At 37.0% G+C, this 24,191-nt stretch overlaps 1 pseudogene; it reads left to right on the top strand.

The window, feature by feature from the left end:
- Positions 1–2,695: 2,695 nt before the first annotated feature.
- On the top strand, positions 2,696–13,530 carry LOC105860431 (elongation factor 1-delta pseudogene; annotated as a pseudogene).
- Positions 13,531–24,191: the final 10,661 nt, after the last annotated feature.

Here is a 24,191-nt window from a genome sequence, read left to right as displayed (position 1 = left end):
ACCAATCAAAACTCAATCAGATCCTAATCATTCATATTGTTGCAGCAAATATCAGAACTAAATGTAAGAAAAAAGTTGATATAGCCATTTACAACTAAATTAGCTTAAATCAAAAGGTGAATTAATAAACAATTTTACTTATTTTCATTAATTAATAACCAGAAGTGAGTAAATAATACACAATAATATAATAATGAAAATACTTATTTTCATTAATTAATAACCAGAAGTGAGTAAATAATACACAATAACAAAAAACATGGGAGAGATTGTGACAAGAACATGGCCTTTGAATGAAGATAATTAAAACTGGGGATGAGAAAAAGAAACTTTAGAAGAATACAAACTACAATTATATATGACCTTGGTCAAGAGACTCCTTCAGTTCTGGAGCCCCCTCCACTCAGGTAAGCCCCTTCTCTAGATCTTCTTTTCTACTCCATAAGCTGAAACAGTTGTCTTACTTAGGTCAGTGTTTTCAAGAATTCCAAAGTTATTCTAAGACCTTAATGCCATTAAGGTAGTATAAACATCCAGTTTAATTTCTCTCTCTTTTTTTATTGTGGTAAGAACACTTAATATGAGATCTCACTTATTTTTTTTTTGAAGTATACAATACTGTATTGTTAATTATCATACAACATTGTACAGCAGATCTCTACAACTTACTCACCTGCATAACTGGAACTTTACACCTATTGATTAGCAATTCCTTATTTTCCCCTAACCCTTGTCCCTGGAGACCATCCTTCTATTCTCTTTTTCTGTGACTTTGACTATTTTAGATACCTCATATAAGTTGAATTATGTAGTATTTGTCCTTCTGTGACTGGCTTATTCACTTAGCATCACATTCCCCAGTTTCATCCATGTTGTCACATATAGCAACATTTCCTTCTTTTTAAACATATTACTCAATTATAATATAATAATAATTCATTGTGTATATATGCCTAAATATGTATTCTCATATCACTCGTTCTTTGATAGACATTTAAGTTGTTTCTACAGCTTGGCTATTGTGAACAACTAAAAAAAAAAAAAAAAATTAAATATTTAAATCCATTCTGCCAAGATCCTTTAAGAGAATGTAGAGTAAGCAATTAATAGAAATGAGATCTGTGGGTTTGTGATACATTATTTTGTCTGCCAAACACTATTAGGGACTGATTTTTAAACTCGAATTATCTTTCTAAAATCAGATCATGAAAGTGTGTTGTTTTTGCCATAATATGTAGTATCATTTCAACCTATCTTTAAATTAAATTCAGTTCCTACACATGAAATAATCTCAAATCTTATTTTATTTGTCATCCAAGCATGGTATTTTTCCAAATATGATTTAGAGTAAATTTATAAAAGCTTTTTGGTAAATGGGAAAAAGTTATAATTAGTCCTTTTTTGCATTCCATTCAAATAACAAATACTTAATGGGTGTCTGTTATTTTCCAGGGCTCTTTTCTAGGTTCTGAGGGTTCAGTAATGAGTAAAACAAAGAAAAATTATTATCTACATGGACTTTACTTTTATTATGTGTATGAATATGTGTGTTTTAGAGGAAGAGACAAAAAACAGAAATCAAAGTCAAAGTATAGTATACATTAGAAAATGATAAGTACTGTGGGAAAAAGTTAAGTAGATAAAAGAGACATAAATTCAGAGAAGGAGAGTAATTTTAGACAGATTCATCAGGAAGGATTTTACTTCTAGGTGATATCTGAGCACATACTTGAAGGAAATGTAAAAGCAAGTTATGAAAATATCTGGGAAAAGAATATGCCAAGAAGGAGAAATAGTAAGTGCAAAGATGTTAGGAAGCATTGGGTCTCGAAATGTTAGGAATAATAAGTCTTGTGTGGCTGGTGAAGAGTAGGGTCGGGGAGTAGGGCTGATGTCAGAGAGAAAGTCCAGAGTCAACTCATATAGAGCCTTGTAAGCCATTAAAGAAGTTAACTTTTACTCTGAGGTTTTTGAGCAGAAAAATACCATTATCTGACTTGTTTTAAAAAAAACTAGTCTAGAAGCCCTAGAATAAATTGTTAGGAAGCAAAGTTAAGAGCCGGAAGGCTGGTAAAAAGCTACTGCAATGAACAGAGAAGAAAACAATGGTGACTTGTAGACCATGGTAGTAGCAGTGTAGGTCATGAGAGGTGGTGATACTTTACACATATATATGTGTGTGTGTGTATATATATATAAGTGTATATATACATATATGTATATATATATATATATATATATATATATATATATATATAAAGTATCACCACCTCTCATGACCTACACTGCTACTACCATGGTCTATAAGTCACCATTGTTTTCTTCTATATGTGTGTGTTTGAATAGAGTCATCAAGATTTGCCGATGGATCAGATATGGAGTGTTAAAGAAAGAAGAGTTGAGATTAAGCTGCCCTTAACTGTTGTGAAAGGCTGTAATTGGCACAGATTTTGAAGGAATGATCAGGATATGTTAAATTTGAGATGTATATTAGGGTAGATGTCTGGGTTTCAGAGTTTAGAGTTCAGGAAAAAAGGCTAGAGTGGAGCTATAAAACATATAGATAAATTAGACACACATATCAATGACTGAAAATATAAGAGCATCTTATTATATATTATGTAATTATGTACATATTATATAATGTATTGTGTATATTATATAATATGCAATAAATTATGTGTTATGTAATTATTATATAATATATAATGATGAAAAATAAACATTACTTAATCATGATCAAAGTATATTATTAAATCAAAAGTATGGTTTTTTAAATCCTAAGGGGGCATTGTGAGATTATATATCATTATGAAAAGAGCTCACTAATCAAAGATCGAAAAATACTTTTCTGTATTATCCCTATAGTTAATTTTAGCTTAAAAATCACTGACCTTTATAATAGGGGTGGAAGCTTTAAATTACATGTTTCTAAGCAACAATATTTCACAAGTGAGAAAGGGACCTTCTGGGTGATAGAGATGAGATGGGCCCGTGTAATAAATACCTCAATCCTAGCTCCAGGTTCACTAATACACTTGCTGCAAACTGCCCTCTGGACCTTGAGGGCTCCACATCACCAGTAAGCAAGCTATTCATTGGTATAACATTCTCTGTACTTCTCCTCCTTGAAAGCTATGCATCTAGTCAGCAGAAGACCTGGGATTCAAAACCATCTCAGACTTCAAGACCATCAATCATTCCAGCACACCTTTTCTCATGAAACTTGATCAAGATGCTGCCCTCCAGAACAGCCCACACTTGAGTCCCAGGCCTCCTTCAAGGTCTATGCACTATTCTCTTAAGAAGAGTAGCAAGCATAAGTCTTCTGTGTCTGCTTGACACAGCACAGGACAAAGTGTTGGTATTTCATCCAAAAGAACACAGAGCATCTTGCTCTGGGACATGCCATCACCTAAGGATTAGGGGACACTGCAACACCTTAGGCACCCAAACCAGTTGTCGGCGTTGAATAGGGACGATTCTTAGAGAAGGTGATGTAAGAAGAAGGACATGGAGGACCACTACTCACAGGACATTTTTGATAGAAGAAACAACACTTACAGAGGCACAGGTGTGAAGTTCAACTGTGATAAACAGCAAGGGGTTTGGTTAGGACTGAAATGTAGAGTTCTTATGAGGAAATATCAGGAAAATGATTAAAAAGGTAAAAAGAAAAAAAATAAAGCAAAACGAAATGAAACAAAAAGAAAGAAAAAAGAGGCTTATATGATTTGCTAAGGAGTTTACACCTTATCTTTAAGGTGATAAGGAGCCATTGAAGGGTTTTATAGAGTAGACTGGCATGAGAAGATCCTTGTTTCTACAACATGATTGTGACAGAGTGAAAACAACAGAAGAGGGGAGGGTGAGCCAGACCAGGGCAGATGGTAATCTACTGTACTTGAGAAATAATGAGAGGGAGAACCTTGCAGATGGTGAATAAGTGGTGAATTCAGGAAATGTTCTGAAGGAGAATTGGTATAAATGAGTGGCTGGCTAGATGAAGTGAGTGAGATGGAGCAGTCTAGGGTGCCACCTGGTTGTCTGCTGATTAACAGAGAAAGTAGCATCAATTACTGAGTCGGGCAATGCCCATGGAGGAGCAGGTTTGTGATGAGTTCTGCATTAGATGTATGGAGTTGAGATGACTGTGAAACTGTAGTCAATATATCCAGTAAGCAGTGGATAATGGGAGTAGAGCTCAAGAGAAAGAAAATGTTAGAATCTCAGCAGGAAACAGCATACCCAAAATGATCATTTAAAATGTGTTGTTGAAGGAACTATTTATTTACAAAGGTATGAGTAGAGTTAGGAAACCAAGTAGAGATTAGCAGGAACTAGTAACAGAATGGAAGTGGCCATGACCCTAGGCCTGAAGGAGCAAGGGAAGAAAGAGTTTTCTGAATGGGTAAGAGCTATAGCTATAGAAAAGGGCCATCTGAAAGGCAGTGTGTTCATGAGAGCTGGGAAATGCCACATTCCTTTCTTTCAAGACTGCCCTCACATCTCAGATAGGCTGCCTAAAACCATGGCAGTTGACTGTATGAGATACACTTACCCAGAAGAGGGTAGTCAGTCACCTTTAATAGTTAATAATTTGTCCCTTGCATCAGCCTAAGGATACTGCCCATTGATAATCCCTGGATTAATAAGCATTATATCTCTAAGTAACACTGACAACTGTTTATCTATGTAATCCTAATTTCCTTATAACCAGGACAATCAGTTAAACCTGCAAATTAATTAAAATCAGACAGGACCATAGAGATCACCTATCATAGTTTATTATTACCACATCTCTTGATATGCACACACCTAGGAACTAACACTATATGGAGATATATGAAATCAGAGGATAAACACAATTATAAACTAAGGCATTCATTGTAAATTAGATTGATATAAAACACCTAGCATAGTGCTTGGCCATATGGCATCTAAATATATATTAGTTTCATTCTCCCTTCTTTTTTGCATTATAGATGAGCTTTTAGACAGTGTAGCCAATTTGCCTGGTGCTACCACCAGTTCATGGAAGAGTCAGGACTAGGAAAAGAAAGGATTGTGCATCTGCTATGTACTTGTAAATGGATGTGGAACACAGAAAATGCCATTTATCTCATATAAAGGTCCTTGTAAATTAGATTGGAACCCATTTTCTAGCTCCCATTCTGAGAGCTTTCTGCTACAGCATGCTGTTTTGTTTGAATCTTCCTCTTGCTCAATGTATAGTTGAATTAGCTTCCAATGGCAGAGAAGCCCACAGAGACATTCACATCTAATTTTCCCTCTTGCTCTAGCCTTTCTCCTGCTTACTATGCTGACAGGTGGCTCGAAAATCATAAATGGATGGAATTCTGGAGAGGTAAAACAGAGCAGCTGGCAGGCCAAGGTCGGGATGACACCCAGGTTCAAACGATTTTGGAAGATTGGAATCAGAATTGAAAATCCTTCTTCCTTCCAAATTCTTTCCTGGAGAGAGTAATTCAGGATAGTCCCAAATAACTTCTCACTTTTTTAAAATAAAGAATATCATGTGCTCTACAATTGCCAACTTGGAAACACTTGCAGCAAAAGAGGGAGACATGGTATATAGCAGTGTTTCTTTCAGCATTCTCTAGAGATGAGTCTGACATACTTCTGGCTCAGAAGCCCTAGCCAAGGAATTGTAGCCACTGCTAACATCATCCATCTGTGTAGACAATATAAAAATCAATTCAGCCAGCAGATGGGCCAGGCTGCATGGGATAATGTCTAAGGAAAAGTAGTCCTTTTTCAAGATTATACCTTTATTGCCCTATGGGAGGCCATGTTGGTTCATTTATTTTAACTCAATCTCACCATCACACATCTCTCTGCTGCTCGGGAAGGACAGGCAAAGCCTCCAGAAGGATAGTTCAGAGTGCCGAGAAACATGCAATTATCTAAACCAGGCACACACAGCTCAATATAAATTCTCCTTGCCCTGCATCCATCCCTGACTAAAGTGACAAATTGTGCCTGGACAGAGAATTCAGAGAGGTAGAAAAGGGAAAGGAGAGGCTTAGCAAGCTTTTAGTTAAAATTTTTATTATATTTTAAAGTTTTCTTTGGATCAAGAGTTTATGAATTCTAGCCAAAATTCCTGGCAAATGAACATAGGTTTTCCAGAGGACTAAGAATCCAACGGTTCCTACAAAGAGAGATGGACTTAATGTGTCCCAGCTCTGTTAGTTACTAACAGTCTCGGAATCCTCATCAGTTAGAAGCCCTCCTTTGCAGGACAAATGGTGGCTAAGGCAAAATAATGTTTGTGATCAATGCCATGTGTTAGCTGTTAATCATTATTATTAATCATCATAATAATAAGTTCTATCCTAAATGATAGTTGCATTAGATTTTTGGCAGGAATGTGATCATATAGCTGTGTGCTGGAATGCTAAAACTTGAACTAGATCTTCTAATTTCTGGTCTCCATGGAAGGGCTACCTCCACAGCACCTCATTTCCTCCTCCTTTTAATCAAATTCTGCTATAACACAACATTTGTAAAAGAAGTAGCCACTTTCAGGTCAAAAGTATGCATGGCTAAATGTGTCCAGTTCTTAGAGAAGCACAGTTACATGGTTAAGCATTCCTCTTATCCTTCCCTTGTGTCTGCATTGCCACAGAATGATATTAGATGATAGCAGCTTTGGTTACACTGGTTGGAGTATGAGAAAATAATGTGAAAGCAGAAGTACTTTTGGTTTGAATAAATATTGGCTCAACAGCAAATTAAATGGCAAACAGACAGACTGTGACCTGGATTTGGGCTCAACAGACCTGGGTTAAGATTCAAGTCCCTCACTAACGAGCTATGAGATCTCAGGCCAAGTTATTTAATTTCCTTGAGTCATAGTTCTATTTTCTTTAAAATAAAGATGATAATTGCACCCAGCCTAACTCAGTGCTGCTTGGAAGATAAAACATCATAATAATGTGCACAAATGATTTTGTAATTATAAAGAACTAGCTGTTATACTAAGCACTAAAATACTAAATTGTTTTCTTCAAATCTGCTACCAGCTCCATTCTTCCAGTTGCTCAAAAATTGAACCCTTCCTTTCCTCAGCCCCCTTGCGCTGCTGCCCATTCACCCCCTCGCCACCTCTGGTCACCATCGTCCTTGTCTGGAGTCAGAAAAATGGCTACAAACTTCCTAGTTCCTGAGAAGATTTGGTTTGACAAGTTCAAGTATGACGATGCAAGATGCAGAAAGGAAATTCTATGAGCAGACGAACAGGCCTGTGGCTGGCTCCTCCCTCCAGGAGAATGGCACCAGCATGACCCTCCGAGACATTGCGAGAGCCAGAGAGAATATCCAGAAGTCCCTGGCTGGAAGTTCGGGCCCTGGGGCCTCCAGCGGCCAGATGAAGACCACAGTGAGCTCATCACCTGGATAGTCAACCTGGAAGTGGAAAACCAGAGCCTATGAGGTATGGTGCCGAATCTGTAGCAAGCTGTCTCCAAGCTGGAGGCCCAGCTGAGCATCCTTTAAAGGAGCTCATCCACCCACAGGGCCACAGCCCCTCAGTCCCAGCACATGGCTGCCAAGTGGAGCCTTCAACCAAGAAGCCAGCCACAGCAGTCAAAGACGACAAGGGGCAGGCCAGCTGGGGGAGAAGAGTTTACAGCAGTATGCACAGAAGAAGGCCAAGAAGCCCACGCTGGTGGCCAAATCCTCCATCCTGCTGGACGTCAAGCCTTGGGATGATGAGAGAGATATGGCCCAGCTGGAGGCCTGTGTGCACTCCATCCAGCCAGATGGGCTGCTCTGGTGGGGTCTAAGCTGGTGCCCGTGGGCTACAGCATCATAAGCTACAGATCCAGTGTGTGGTGGAGGACAAGGTGGGGACTGACTTGCTGGAAGAAGAGATCACCAGATTTCAGGAGCATGTGTACAGTGTCAACATCACAGCTTTTAACAAGATCTGAAGCCTGATGAGCACGTGTGTGAGTGAGGCCCTGCCGTGATTAAAGACTGAGTCTCCTAGTCTCCTGCCAAAAAAAAAAAAAAAAAAAAAAAAGGATGCTTGACTGCTCTTTTTCCTTTCTTCGTTTTTCATACCGTCATAACTCTCAATTGATCTAACTTCAATATATATACAGAATCTTGCAACTTTACTGAATTCATTTATTAATTCTAACAAATTTTCAGTGGTATCTTTAGGGTCTTCTATATATAAGATCATGTTGTTTGCAAACAAGGACAATTTCATTTTCTCCAATTTGAATGCCCTGTACTTCTTTCTCTTGCCTGATTTCTCTGGCTGGGAATTACAGTACTAAATTGAATAGAAGTGGTGAAAGTGAGCATCCTGTCTTGTACCAGAGTTTAGAAGAGAAGCTTTCAGCTTTTCCCTGTTCAATTTGATATTAGCTGTGGGTTTGTAATATATGGCCTTAATTGTGTTGAGGTACATATTTCCTATGACTAATTTGTTGAACTTTTTTTTATCATGAAAGGATGATGGATTTTGTCAAAAGCTTTTTCTGCATCTATTGAATGATCATATGCTATCTGTCTTTTTTTTATTAATATGCTATATCATATTTATTTATTTGTATATGTTGAACCATCCTTGCATCCTTGGGATGAGTCCCACTTGATCATAATGGGTGATCTTTTTAATGTGCTATTCAATTTGATTTGCTAGTATCTTGCTGAGAATTTTGCATCAATGTTCAAGAGATATTAGACTGTAGTTTTCTTTTTTTGGTGTGTTATTGTCTGATTTTAGAATCAGGAGAATGCTGGCTTTGTCAAATGACTTTGGAAATAGTCCCTCTACTTAAATTTTCTGGAATAGTTTGAAGAGAATTCGTATTAGTTCTTTAAATGATTGCTGGAATTTAGCAATGAAGCCATCAGGTCCTGGGCTTTCCTTTGATGGAAGATTTTTTATTATTGATTCAATTTCTTCACTCATTGGTCTGTTTAGATTTTTCTATTTCTTCATAATTTAATCTTGATGGTTTATATGTGTTCATTTCTCCCATGTTATGAAATTTATTGATATACAGTTGTTTATAATAGTCTCTTATGATCCTTTGTATTTCTGTGGTATCAACTGTAATGTCTCCCTTTTTGTCTCTGATTTGATTTGAGTCCTCTCTGTTTTTTTCTTAGCACAGCTAAAGGAAGGTTGTTTTCATTTATCTTTTCAAAAAAACAACTCTTCATTTTGTTGATCTTTTGAATTTTTGGTAGTCTATTTTTTTTCTTCTACCAATTTTGTTCTTCGACCAATTTTAATTTGTTCTTGTTTTCCTGGTTCCTTTAGGTGTATCTTTAGATTGTTTATTAGAAATCTTTTTTCTGTTTTGATATAGGTGTTTATTGCTATAAAAGTCTCTCTTAGAACTGTCTTCTAGCTTTTGCTATGATGTGTTTCCATTCTCATTTGTCTCAAAAAATTTTTAATTTCCCCCTTAATTTCTTTATTGACCCCTGTTTATGATCCAGCAATATCACTGCTGGATATATATCCAAAGGAAATGAAATCAGTATGTTGCAGAGATATCTACACTCCCATGTTAATTGCAGCACTGTTTACAATAGCAAAGATATGGAATTAATCTAAGTGTTCAACAATGAATGAATGGATAAGGAAAATGTGGTATATCTACTATTCAGTCATAGAAAAAAATAAAATTCTGTAATTTGCAACAACATGGATGAACCTGGAGGACATGTTAAGTAAAATAAGCCAGACACAGAAATACAAACACTGCATGTGTGATCTCATTCATATGTGAAATATTAAAAACAAAGAAACTAACAAAAACAAAATATTTGACATCATAGAAGCAGAGTAGAACAGAAAGAGTGAGGTTGGTCAACAAGTACAAAGTTACAATTAGATGGGAGAAATAAGTTCTGGTGTTCTACTGAATAGTGACTATAGTTAACATATTACAAAATAGCTAGTAAGTACTAGCACAAATTCTTGGCCTGACATATTATTCCAAGGCCAAAGTTCTTTAACCTTTCATGACCTCCAAAAAAGATATTTTGCTTTTATGTTTATTTAGTACAGAGGCAGCAAACTAGTATCTACTGACACTTTCTATGTGCCAGGCATTGTGCTATGTATTATCACATACATTATCTCATTTATCCTTTAAGCTCAGGTTTTCCTTTATCTAAAAATTAAATAATATAAGTAAATTATCTGTTCTTTTCATCTCTATAAAACCAAACCCAAAAGCCCTTTCTACATTCTAGCAGAGAATACGTGTCAATAAATAGAAAAGTGTTGACTAACATCTTTAAGTCATGCCAGCTCCACCAGAGAAAATGATCTCTTCATATTTGATAAACACTCATACACTCATATATAAGATTCAGACAAATGAACATCACACTTGTTCTCGTCTTCTGCTTTTTTTTTCGAAGTCACTCACACACAGTGGAAGTGGTATAAGAAACTCAAGACCCATTAGAAACAGGATAAAGGAAAATAGAAATAAATAGCTGTCCTGCCAGAAAAAAAGAAGAAAAGAGGGAGAGAAAAATAAAAGCTTGTTCTCCAAAGCAGCAATTCCACATTTCAAAGTTAAATAAAGAAGAAACACACACATACACACATGAGACAACACATGAAAACAGAGCAAGTAAAAAGTGAATCTAGGAAATTTTGGAAACACCATACACCATTCCATGTTTAAGTACAATTAAAGCATTGAGTGTTCAAAAAAAATGAAGCTTTGAAAAAAAGAGGCCAACATCAAAAGGAATGAAATCCTTTTGTTTGCAGCAATATGGATAGAACAAAAGGTCATTATTTTAAGTGAAATAAGCTAAGTATAGAAAGACAAATATCACATGGTCTTGCTCACATGTGGGAGCTAGAAAGTGGACTATGAAGATAAAAAATATATCAGTGTGGGGGCCAAGATGGTGGACTAGAAGCAGCCTGCATACACTGCTCTCACGGAGAGGATTGAAGGTGGCGGGTAGATATCCACTTCCAGATCTATCATCTAAGAGAGAGCACTGTGGATTAAAAGAGATGTGACAGGAGGCACCCAAAGTAAAGGAGCAGGAAGAGAGGTGACCTGCTCTGTGGTTTGGAGGTACATGGGGAAGACAAGTATACACATGGGTAAGGCACAGTATGGAAAGTCCCAGGGCTCCACACTCTCCCCAAAATCATTGCAACCTGACCTGTGGGAGGGAACCTCTACTGCAAAAGGCCACGGGACTGACACGGGGAGCTATATTGAGACTATGAAGAGACATTGCTCCAGAGAGAGGGCACAGAAGTGATCTATCAGCTTACAAACTCTGGGCATTGCGGCTGGTGCCACATTAAACTGTAGACCCTGATAGCTGCCTCTATGAGGGGTCAGATCCACTGTAGCCTCCCCATTGCTCCTACTTGTCCAGGGTAGCAGGTGGGAGTGGGGAGGCTGGGTACTCTCATGAATCCCATGGGCAGGTGCCACATATCCCCACTGCAGCTGGGGGATCAACAATGCCATAGCCTATTGACATGGGTAGGCCTGGGCTCAAGCCGGTGCCTAGCCAACAAACACAGCAGCCAGAGGATCCAAATTGGGAAGCTCAAGCTCAGCAGGTTTACAATCATGGCCACCTGAGGGTGAGCATAGAGTTGCACTCAAGCCAGCATCTGGCTAACAACAGCAGCTGCCCAAGGATCTGAATAGGGCTGTTCTCAAGCCAGAGTGGGCTGACAAATGCTGCTGCCTGAAGATCTGACTGAAGTAGCTCTCAAGAAGCCTCCAGTGGAAAACTGCCACTACTGACAGAACTAGGTGGGGCATTCACTCACTCTCCAACCTGGGGAACATCAGTGACAACCACAGGGGAAGAAAGAGGCAGGAGATGCAGGAGAGTAACAATGAGAAATGGTCAACAGTAAATCCACCCATCTTGGGCCAGGTCAATCTTCCAAATTAGGACACAAATGCACCATCCAGGGGCATCTACTTCTTAGTACTAAGTAGGAGAGGTCCTGGTAGAGGAAAACAGGTGCACTACAAGCTTATCTGTCTTAAGCTGAGAAAAGAGATTTCAGATGAAAAGGAACCACAATAAGAACTCTGGCAACATGAAAAAAAAGCTGTTTTGACACCCCCAAAATATCAAAATAGGTCTCCAGGAATAGACCCTAACCTACAAGAAATTGAGGAAAGGTCAGAGATGGAATTCAGAATACAGATGGCAAATAAGATGAGTGAGATTGAAGAGATAGTTGAAAATCAACACAAAAAAAGCCAAAAAATATATATCAGGACATGAATGAAAAAAAATGAAAAACTCACTAAAGAGATAGACAACATAATAAAAGCTATAACGAAACTTAAAGAAATTAAAGAGTTACTTAGGGAATTTCAAAATACAGCAGAAAGCCTCAACAGGCTAGACCAAGAAGATTGAAGAATTTCAGAGCCTGAAGACGAGTCTTTCAAACTAATCTAGTCCATCACAGATGCGGGAAAAAAAGTAAAGAAGAATGAACAATCACTCAGAGAAGTATGAAATAGCGCAAAGCTGGCCAATATAAGAATAATAGATCTGAATGGGAAAATGTTTAAAGCATTCCCCCTAAGAACTGGAGCAAGACAAGGGAGCCTAGTATTGTCACTTTTATTCAGCATAATACTAGAAGTCCTAGCCAGAGCAATCAGACAAGAGGAGAATATTAAGTGTATTCAAATTGGGGAAGAAGAGGTAAAAATATCATTCTTCACTGATGATATGATCTTGTATCTAGAAAACCCTAAAGACTCCACCAAAAAACTCCTGGAATTGATAAATAAATTCAGCAATGTTTCAGCTTACAAAATCAATGTACAAAAATTAGTAGCATGTCTATATACTAGCAACAGTTAACCTGAAAGTCAAATCAGGGACTCAATACCATTTACAATAGCTGCAAAGAAAATAAAATACCTAGGAATATACTTAACCAAGATAAGTGAAAGATCTCTAAAAGGAGAACTATAAAACATTGATGAAAGAAATCATAAGTGACACAAACAGATGGAAAAACATATCATGCTCATGGATTGGTAGAATCACCATTGTTAAAATGTCCATACTGCCCAAAGTGATTTACAGATTACAATCACCATTAAAATATCAATATCATATTTCACAGATCTAGAAAAATAATTTAAGTTTCATTTGGAACCAAAAAAGAGGCAAAAAGCCTAAGCAATCTTAAGAAAAAAGAATAATCTGGAGGCATCACATTACCTGACTACAAATTATACTATGATTCTATACTAACCCAAACAGCATGGTGCTAATATAAAAGTAGAGACATAGACCCAAGGAACAGAATAGAGAACACCTACAACCAACTGACCTTCAACAAAGCAAACAACAGCATACACTGGGGAAAGGATGCCCTATTCATTAAATGGTTCTGGGAAAAATGGATAGCCACATGCAGAAGAATGGAACAGGATCCCTATCTCTCATCATGTACAAATATTAATTCAAGATGGACAAAAGACTTAAATGTAAGGCATGCTGCCATAAAAACTCTAAAAGAAAATTTAGGGAAAACTCTTCTAGATATTGGCCTAGGTAAAGAATTTATGACTGAGACTCCAAGGCAAATATAGCAACAACAAAAATAAATAAATGGGACTTAATTAAATGGAAAAGCTTCTACATAGCAAAGGAAATAATCAACAGAATTAATAGACAACCTACAGAATAGGAGAAAATATTTGTAAACTATATTATCAGATAAGAGCCAATGTCCAAAATCTACAAGGAAAAATCAGCACACACACACACACACAAACAATATCATTAAAAAATGGGGAAAAGACATGAACAGAAGTTTTTCAAAAGAAGATAGGCAACTGGCTAACAAATATATGAAAAGATAGATGCTAAACATCTTTAATGATCAGGAAAATGTAAATTGGCACCACAATGAGACACCAACTTAGCCCTATCAGGATAGCCATTATTAAAAAGTCAAAAATCGATAGTTAGGCCGAGCGCTGTGGCTCACGCCTGTAATCCTAGCTCTTGGGAGGCCGAGGCGGGCGGATTGCTCAAGGTCAGGAGTTCAAAACCAGCCTCAGCAAGAGCGAGACCCCGTCTCTACTATAAAATAGAAAGAAATTAATTGGCCAACTGATATATATATATAAAAAATTAGCCGGGCATGGTGGTGCATGCCTGTAGTCCCAGCTACCCGGGAGGCTGAGGCAGAAGGATCACTCAAGCCCAGGAGTTTGAGGTTGCTGTGAGCTAGGCTGACACCACGGCACTCACTCTAGCCTGGACAACAAAGCGAGACTCTGTCTCAAGAAAAAAAAAAAAAAAAAAAATCGATAGTTACTGGCATGGATCTATTGAGAGATAGGGACACTTATACACTGTTGGTGAGACTGCAGGTTAGTGCAGCTTCTATGGAAAACAGTGTGGAGATTCTTCAAAGAAATAAATTTAGACTTAACATTCCATCCAGCATGCTGGGTATGTACCCAAAGGAAAAGAAGGAAAAGATGTCTTTTATCAAAAAAGATATCTGCACTTGAATGTTTATCCCAGCATGGTTCAGAATTGCAAAGATGTGGAATCAACCTAAGCATTCATCAATTAATGACAAGATAAAGAAAATGTGGTGTGTATATACTATGGAGTATTATTCAGCTATAAAATGAAATGAAATTATGTCTTTCACAGCAACTTGGGTGGAACTGAAGATCATTATCCTAAGTGAAGTATCTCAGGAATGGAAAAACAAACACCACGTGTACTCTAAAAATTGGGAGCTGAACGATGGGCACACAAGGTAACAAAGAGATGTAAAGGACGTGGGAAAATAAGAAGCAGGGAGTATGGAAGGGAGTATGGAAGGTGAGGAGTAAAAATTTACCTATAGGGTAAAATGAACACCATTCTGTTAGTGGGCACACTAAAAGCCCTGACTTAAGCCTTATACAAGGTATCCATATAACTAAAACATTTATACCCCTTTAATATTTTGAATAAAAATATATTAAAAATGTAGATATGAAAATGGAAAGAAAACAAGAAAAACAAAGTGTATACTACTTACACATTATTCTTCTTAAATTTGTTAGAACCTGAGGCTTCTCCTGGCAGACATCTGACGCTACATCATGAACAAAAAAAGAAGGAATGGAGACCAAAAAGCAACAGAATGATATTTCTTTTCTAAATGCAATGTAACTTTGATGGATTTTTTCTTAGTTACTCAGAATTTTTGAGGTTTGACACTAATTGAGCAGATGTAAGACAAATAAATATTTTCTCATTTAAAAAGAAAAGGAGATTTTTGGTTATCAAATGCCAGGAAGGGTAGTGGGGAAGAGGGGATGAAGAGAGGTTGATTAATGGGTACAGATACACAATTAGATAGAAAAAATAACAACTAGTGTTTGATATGTGAGGAAAGTGACTATAGTTAACATCTAATTTACTGTACATTTCAAAATTGCTAGGCGATAGTAATTTGAACGTTCCTAGAATAAATAAAAGATAAATATTTAAGGTGATGTATATCCCAATTGCTCTGATTTGATCTTTACACATTATATGACTATCTATGTACCCCCAAAATACGTATCTTTATTATAGATCAATAAAAATGGAAGAAAAACTATTATTTAATCTCAGGATAAAAAATATTCTATATAGAAGCAAAGAAGAAATCACAAAAGTAGGAGGGAAAACCCAATGAATTTGATTATAAAAAATTTAGAAGAAATACAAATGACAAATAAGAAAAATTTCATTGTATGAGAAATAAAAGAATTGTGTATTGCAATGATAATCATTTCTAAGAAGTTAGCAAGCATATTTAAATGTAATTTACTCAATATTAGGCATAAGGGAATTAAACAGTTATCTTTATATACATGGGGAGATAAATGTACACAGCTACTCCAGAAAGAATTTTGCTAATGGCTAACCATTTAGCCCAAAATTAACACCAACATTCTATGCAAATATGTTTATAGTACTATTATTTATCAAGTGTGACCTTTGACTTTTGAAATAAAAGTCACATTTAAATTATGATGATTGACTTCCATTAAAAATATTTATTTAACAAAAGATATGACGGACTCTCTAGAATTTCAGAAATGCTTCATTAATACTAGATTTATCAGAAGAAACATGACGTTTCCCAAGGAGACCACCTGTAAGTGCTCTAAAAACTTTTAGAATGTGAATGTTCTTATATGATGGCTAGGATGAGAGCCTCATTCATTCATTCATTCATTCATCCATCCATTCAGCAAATAGTTTCTGATTGCCTGCCATGCGTGAGGTACAGCACCAAGTGGTAGGCACTAAGCATGCAATGATAAAAAGAAAACATATGCAGTTGTCACCTTCATGGACCATCTAGTCCAATGATGAAGACAAACAAATCAGTCAAATAGTTATACAGACACATAGGAAAGCTGCTACGGTAGAGATGCATGCCTTGAATAAGGTTTTATGGCTGTCAGGGAACAGATAACAGGAAAATAAAGTGATGACAAACTCTTATTTTGTTATAAAATTAATAGAAACTTTATATTCACAAATTTGACAGTCTTGGCTTCTTGTTCCATGGTACACTTGAAGGTCTTTGATGCTTAGCTTATGAATAAACCCTCACCCTGGCTTTGTTGTTCCTTCTTCAAAGCTTTGAAAATTTTTGAAAATCTCTAGACTCATCCTTCATAAATCAAAAGTGTTTATCCTACAGTCAGTATTTCTCCCAGGACTAAGCTATCTAGAAATCAAGGCTTTAAAGAGCTCACTGCCTTTAAGTACTGTAAAATCAGGATATCTTATTCACAGCTGTATCCTCTGCATCTAGTCTCTACTATATAATGAGTGCCTAATACACGTTGCTTTATTGATTGAATTGCTGGGGTAGCTGGTTTAGGAGAACTAAAAGAAGCTCTTAAAAAGTGATGGGTCACCTTGTCTACTTATCAGAATCATCTGGGCTCTAAAAAAAAATGAATCCTTGTATATTATCCCGTATACTTACTGAACCAGAATCTTTAGGGATGAAGCCCGAGGAATCTGTATTTGTTAAAGAACCCAGTGATTTTGATGTAGTCTATTAGAAACCTGTGCAAAAGTATATTTGGGGACATTTAGAGATTACAATTAGGGATTCTCTCCATTTTTTTTTCAAACTGACCTTGACACTGTTAGGAAATTGATGAGATTGTACGAAGTATGGCACAAATGATAGAATAAAATAGAGAAATACTCCCATATGAATGCCCAGAAATGTATAAAAAAAGAAATAGAAAAGAATCTATTTGTTCACAAGAAGGCTAGATTTAATTCATTTTTCAAAAATAGGAAGATAATTACTGTTAAATTGTGTGCAACTTATTCCCCCATAGTCAAATCATCAATTATATATTGAGTGCCAAGACAGAGTCCTACCTATGCTGAGTCTGGGAAATTTCATTTTATAAAATACATACCTTGCATTCTAGGGGTATTTGGGGTATTTAAATGGGAGTATGCATACTTATGTAAACAGAACATAGAGAAAAACAATATATGAGAGGAAAGGGGACAACGAAAAAGGTCTAATATTCTTTGACCATCAGTTATAATAAGTGTTGATGATGCTGGATGATCTATCAATATCTCATTTAAGAATTTGATTATAATTCCAATCTTAGAGATAAGGACACTGAGCTTTTAAAAATAGATTGGATCCCAACACTGTTTTATTCCAAAGTCTGGTCCTCTTCTCTCAAGTAGATATGTAACTAAGGTGGTACATCCTGATTTTCCTGGGGCACTCCCAATTCATGCCTGTTTTCCAAGCATAATTTTTAAAATTTATTATTATTTTGTATATTTAAGGTGTATAACTTGATATCTTAATATATTTATACACACATACAAACAAATTAACATATCCATCACTTTCCATACTTACCTTTTCTGTCTGTGTGCATGTGTGTTATAGGAGCACTTAAAATCTACTCTTAGCAAATTTTCAGTGATTATTCACTACAGTCCTCATGCTGCATATTACATTTCTAGATTTATACATTCAACCTAATTGCAAACTGGTACCCTTTGACCTATACTCCCTATTTCCTTCACCAACTGTGTCCCCAGTAACCACTATTCTATTCTCTATTTTTAATTTTTTTTTCTTTCAGCATATTACAAGGGTACAAATGTTTAGGTTACACATATTGCCCTTGCCCCACCCAAGTCAGAGCTTCAAGCATGTCCATCCCCCAGATGGTGCACACTGCATCCACTAGGTGTGTATATACCTATCCCCTCCTCCCCCCTCCCATCTCCCCAACACCCGATGAATGTTATTACTATATGTGCACTTAAGTGTTGATCAGTTAAAACCAATTTGATAGTGAGTACATGTGGTGCTTGTTTTTCCATTCTTGGGACACTTCACTTAGTAGAATGGGCTCCAGCTCTACCCAGGATAATACAAGAGGTACTAGATCATTACTGTTTTTGTGGCTGAGTAGAAATACATGGTATACATATACCACATTTTATTAATCCACTCATGTATTGATGGGCACTTGAGTTGTTTCCACATCTTTGCAATTGTGAATTGTGCTGCTATAAACATTCGAGTGCAGATGTCTTTTTTATAGAATATCTTTTGTTCTTTTGGGCAGATGCCCAGTAATGGGATTGCTGGATCAAATGGTAGTTCTACTTGCATCTCTTTGAGGTATCTCTATATTGCTTTCTACAGAAGTTGTACTAGTTTGCAATACCACCAGCACTGTATGAGTATCCCTATCTCTCTGCATCCATGCCAGCATTTATTGTTTGGGGACTTTTTGATAAAGGCCATTCTCACTTGGGATAAGTGATATCTCATTGTGGTTTTGATTTCCATTTCCCTGATGATTAGAGATGTTGAGCATTTTTTCATATGCTTGCTACCTATTGGTCTATCTTCTTTTGACAAGTTTCTGTTCATGTCCTTTGTCCACTTTTTGATAGGGTTGTTGGATTTTTTCTTGCTGATTTTCCTGAGTTCTATATAAATTCTAGTTATCAGCCATTTAATGGATATGTAACATGCGAATATTTTCTCCCATTATGTAGGTTGTCTGTTTGCTCTTGTGATAGTTTCCTTGGCTGTGCAGAAGCTTTTTAATTTGATCAAGTCCCATTTATTTATTTTTGTTGTCGCTTTGATTGCCTTTGGAGTCTTCTTCATAAATTCCTTGCCTAGGCCAATGTCTATGAAAGTTTATCCAACATTTTCTTCTAGAATTCTTACTGTTACATGCCTTAAGTCTGTTATCCACCATGAGTTGATTTTTGTGAGAGGTGAAAAGTGCGGATTCTGTTTCAGTCTTCTACATGTGGCTATCCAGTTTTCCCAGCACCATTTATTGAATAAGGATTCTTTTCCCCAGTGTATGTATTTTTATTTATTTGACTTTTGTTTTGTTTTTAGATTCCTCATGTAAGTGAGATCATACAGTATTTTTTCCTTCTGTGTTTGGCTTATTTCACTTAGCATAATGTCCCCCAGGTTCATCCATGTTGTCACAAATGGCAAAGTCTCCTTCTTTTTTAATGGCTGAATAATATTCCTGTGTGCGTGTGTGTGTGTGTGTGTGTGTGTGTGTGCATGTGACAGAGAGAGAGAGAGAGAGAGAGAGAGAGAGAGAGAGAGAGAATTTATTTATTCATCCATCCATCAATGGACATGTTGGTTGTTTTTGTTTGTTGGCTATTGGCTATTGTGAATAGTGCTGCAATGAACAACCAGCATAATTTTTGATTGCACCCACTTTCACTCTCAAAAATATTCCAATTTGGTTGGCAAATTAAGCAGTCTCTCTAAATATGCCTAACTATTAACTGTAAGAAGACAATAGAAGTCCTGAGATTTGGTGCACCTCTGCATACATAGCCCTTGAAGTCAGACAAACCTACATTCAAATCCCTGCTCTTCCACCTACTAGTAGTACCAAAGTTAGAAAAGTTACTAAAACTGGACTCTTGGGAAAGTAACTTCACTTCCCAAAGATTCAGTTTCATCAACTATAAGAGAGAAATAATGTTAGCACTTCCCTAATAGGGCTGTGGTGATTATTAATAATGTAGGAAGAATGTTGTCATGACACAAAGAGTAGATAAATGAAATGGTTTGTTCCCAAGACATACTTAGGAGCAGTTTCCCAACTGTCTGTTTCTTTTAAATAATGGAATGAGACCCACATAAGTGGACAGGACATTGATAATGGTTTACACATGACGCACTTAATGCCTTAAAGGAAAACACTTTCAAATCACTATTCAACTTAACATGTCTAGTTTACGGTTTCTTTCCAAAGGAACTAGCTGTTGCCCTGAAGATGACACATGCACAAGCCTTCTCCTTTTATTCAGGATAAAATAAAATAGCATAAACTGCTCAATTTTTATCTCTTTGAAGCTTTCTTTTGTGACTTTTTTTGGGCTAAAAAAAATCAAATTCTCCAGTTACAGTCTTTCAATAACATGTCAGTTTACATTGCCTGAGACATGTACTCTATCTCCTACCCAGTCTGCAAGTTTACCAGTGGGCAAACAAAAGCCAGCAGAAGGATGCGGTGTGCTAAGGACACCTTTCTTCCTAAACCCTGCCCTCCCCAGTTTGCCTAGACATCCTGCAAGGCTTCTTGCAAGAGAAAGCCCTTGATTCAGGCTTGTCCAATGAGTAGAATTGTGATAGGCAGGAAAGATTCCACTGGGAACAAAGTTACCAAGGTACAGAAGGACTAGGTGGATTTATGGAGAGTGAATAATCAGTCCAGTGAAGGTAAAGTATAAGAGATGTCAAGCATGAATCAGGAAATGAGAACTGAATACTGAGTAGGAGCCAGATCATAAAGGGCTTTGAACTCTGGATTAATTAGATAGAACATTATTATCTAAGTAGAGATTGTGTGGATTAGGAGAGCGTATTTCCTACCTAAAATGAACAGTTGTCTTCAGGTAACGCAGATCAACCCATTCCAAAATGTGATTCTGAGCCTATAATGATTTACCCTAAGACTCGTGGAAGATACAGATATGTTGGCCTTCCAGTGGGCCATGTATGATGAAATGAGGATACATAGAACAGGGCCATAGCAGGAGGAATCACAGTGCAAAAATCAATAGGATTTAGTGACTGATTAGATTTAGAAAATTAAGGAAAAAGAAAAATCAGATGACTGTCATTTTCACGTTGGATTGCTTGGAAGATGACGACGTCCTACAATACTTTCACTGCAGACCATTTTGACCTGATGTAAATCTCAAAGGGGAATTTATAATAAACAGAGTAATAGCTAATAGTTATTGAGCATTTATAGTGCTAGGTGCTATTCTGAAAGCATTATAGTTATTCCCTAATTTACCTTCTCAAAATAGTACTGATAATGTAGGTACTATTTACAGATGAGCTAAGTGACACCAGAGTGTTTAACCAAGGTCACATAGCTAGTAAGGGGTAGAGGGAGAATTTGAATCCAAACAGCCCAGTCCCGAGTGCTCTTAATCAGTAGCCAACATTGCCTCACCACGGTTAAGGGTTTTCTCACAGAATAACAATTATTCAAAAGAAATATAGCCAGGTCTTAGGAAGGGATGAAAACAGAAATAGGAAAATTGCTGGCCAATGAAGCGAAATTCAGCTTTCACCGCCCAGATCTGCTTCAGTAGCCACCCAGTGAAATATGGAGATACTGGAGGAACATGGCAGCCCAGAGTTCCTGGATTTACCTGGCTGAACTTTATTGACGGTGGGTCTCTCATTCTTTCTCTCTCAATTTTATTCCTATTGATATTTTTATTCTGCATCCAATGCCAAATTCCTGGCAGAGGAAATCTTACTGAGCTGTGAGTACATGCCCAACTCGGCCCAGGCAGTGGGGCTGAGGCGCCCACCAACACAGATGCTTGAGGGACCGTCTCTGATATGAGGCAGTTCGTCTTTGGCAATAACTGTAGATTGCGTAGACCATTTCAAAATGTTTTATCATCAAACATCCTTGGACTGTGTTATACAACTACCATTATCAAGTCATTTATTTTCTCTGGGTTTTGATTTCCTCAAAAATAAAACATCCCTAATTATCCTTGCCCAGCCTACCTCACAGAGTGATTGTTGGGGCCAAATGGGCTAACTTCTACTACTTCTAGTATAGTTAAAACTAATAAAGTGCCTAGCATGCATAATCACTATTTTAAGGGCTTTGCATATTTTTAACATTAACTCTCATTGACCCTATGATATCCATGCTAATTTATTCCCATTTCACAAACAGCAAAACTGAGAAACAGAGAAGACAAGAAAAGTTGTCCAGGCTCACACAGCTGTAAGCAAGAGACTACAGAACACAGCTTTTGACTGTTTTTGAGCACTCCTGACATGGATGTGAAACCACTTAGTAACCTACAAAGTACTATCCAAACATGAGAGAGTGTTATTCTTGTCAACCACTGCATTTAACACCAGAAATCAATGTTATGGTCGGATGATCACATCAAATGAAATGTGATTGAGCATCTGGATCTTTGTTCATACAAGATTTTAGTACTCTTTTTGGTTCTATTTCAGTATTTGTAGAAAAGATACGTATTCAATTCTGGCTCAAATCTGTTTCATGAGAGTCTTTTGGAAAATACTTAGTTTGGCTTTCATGACAAATATTTTGATGATTTGATCAGAAATTAATACTTTGTGTTCACTCCGTTTCATGTCTTATGAAATCTGTGGAATTTATTGCTGCTTTGGGACCTCAGTTTCACTGAGTTTTAGTTACTGAGTAAGGTTCTATGGAAAAAGAAAAGGGAAGCATGAGAAACGAGGTGAGAGTAGCTGAGTCAAAGAACAAAAAGTCAAAAAGACCTAGGCAGATAGCCAGGGAGAAGGGGAAAATCTTGGTCACTCCCCTGGGGAACATGTTCTCCAGAAAAAGACTTTAAGTAAGGCTCTTTTATTTACCAGCCAAACTAACTTAGAAAAAAGGAAGAGATGTGTTGTCAGGATATGCTGGGGCTCAAAGAATGTAGTGTAGGACATGTGGTTCAGCTGTGCATCCCAGGAGCTGGGACCAGAGAGCTCAGAAAAGGGCAAGGGTTTTTACCAGGAGGCCCTACCACTTCTGTGACTCAGTGACTGCACAAGAAATTCTCCTCTTTCCTTTCTACTTCCATCTAATTCAGTTTATCAATATATGTGAGCCAAGTCTGAATTACAGCTTATATTTTTAGAGCAGTTTGGATGACCAAAATTTGAGATGTTTCCTTGGTTCTAAGGAGGTGTTTCTGAAGAGAAGACTCAAGGTTCCTGCAGTGTTTACTAAGCCAAAACTGTGGGCACAAGTATATTCTAGGAGAAGAGAGTATGACTTGGGTGGACACATCAAACTACTACCCAACACCATTCATTAGCCCTAACTAATTGTGGATTTATGAAAGGAATACAAAATAGCTGAAGGCAGGTAGTTTTCCTTCACAGAGCTTGAGCTCTCCTCTGAAATATCACACCATCCAAACAAATAATAAAATATTTAGAACTAAAAGAGAAATTATGTCTAATTAAATACTTCAAGGTGCAGTAAAGATTGCCAGTGCTATAAGAACTCAGAGAAAAATGAAACTAAATGACAAGAGTAGTAGGAGAGGGCTCCCTGGGGAGTTTGGGCCCAGACCTGGAAAGATTACTGGGTTTATATAGGGAGGGTAAAGGCTGTTCCATACAGAAAAGAATGGAAAGTAGGAATTTTCTTTGATTCATAGATGCATTTATGCAACAAATATTAACTGAGCTTCTCTTATATGACAAATCTTGTGGTTGGATGTGCATTGGCTGCTCCATAAATTCTTGATGAATGGATAGATGTGACTCCATCTCCCCTGTGTGTAATAGGGGAGATGAATTAGACAACAGTAGAAGACAGAAAATTGAGATGAGGCCATATTATTGAGGAGCTTGAAAGCCAGGTGATGGACTTTCAGAAAACAAAACTATTAAAGGTGCTTAAATTTTAAAACATCATGATGAAATTGACATTTAAAGAAGATGAACTGAGCTGAAATGCACAGCCATAAGGCATAAAACTCAGCCAGAAGAATAGTGCCACAGATTAGATATAAATTTTTGAGGATCTGGCCCATGTTGTTGGCAGAGCACA

Source organism: Microcebus murinus, chromosome 4, assembly GCF_040939455.1.
Source record: "Microcebus murinus isolate Inina chromosome 4, M.murinus_Inina_mat1.0, whole genome shotgun sequence".
NCBI lineage: Eukaryota > Metazoa > Chordata > Mammalia > Primates > Cheirogaleidae > Microcebus > Microcebus murinus.
This window is presented reverse-complemented; position numbering and strand designations above follow the sequence as displayed.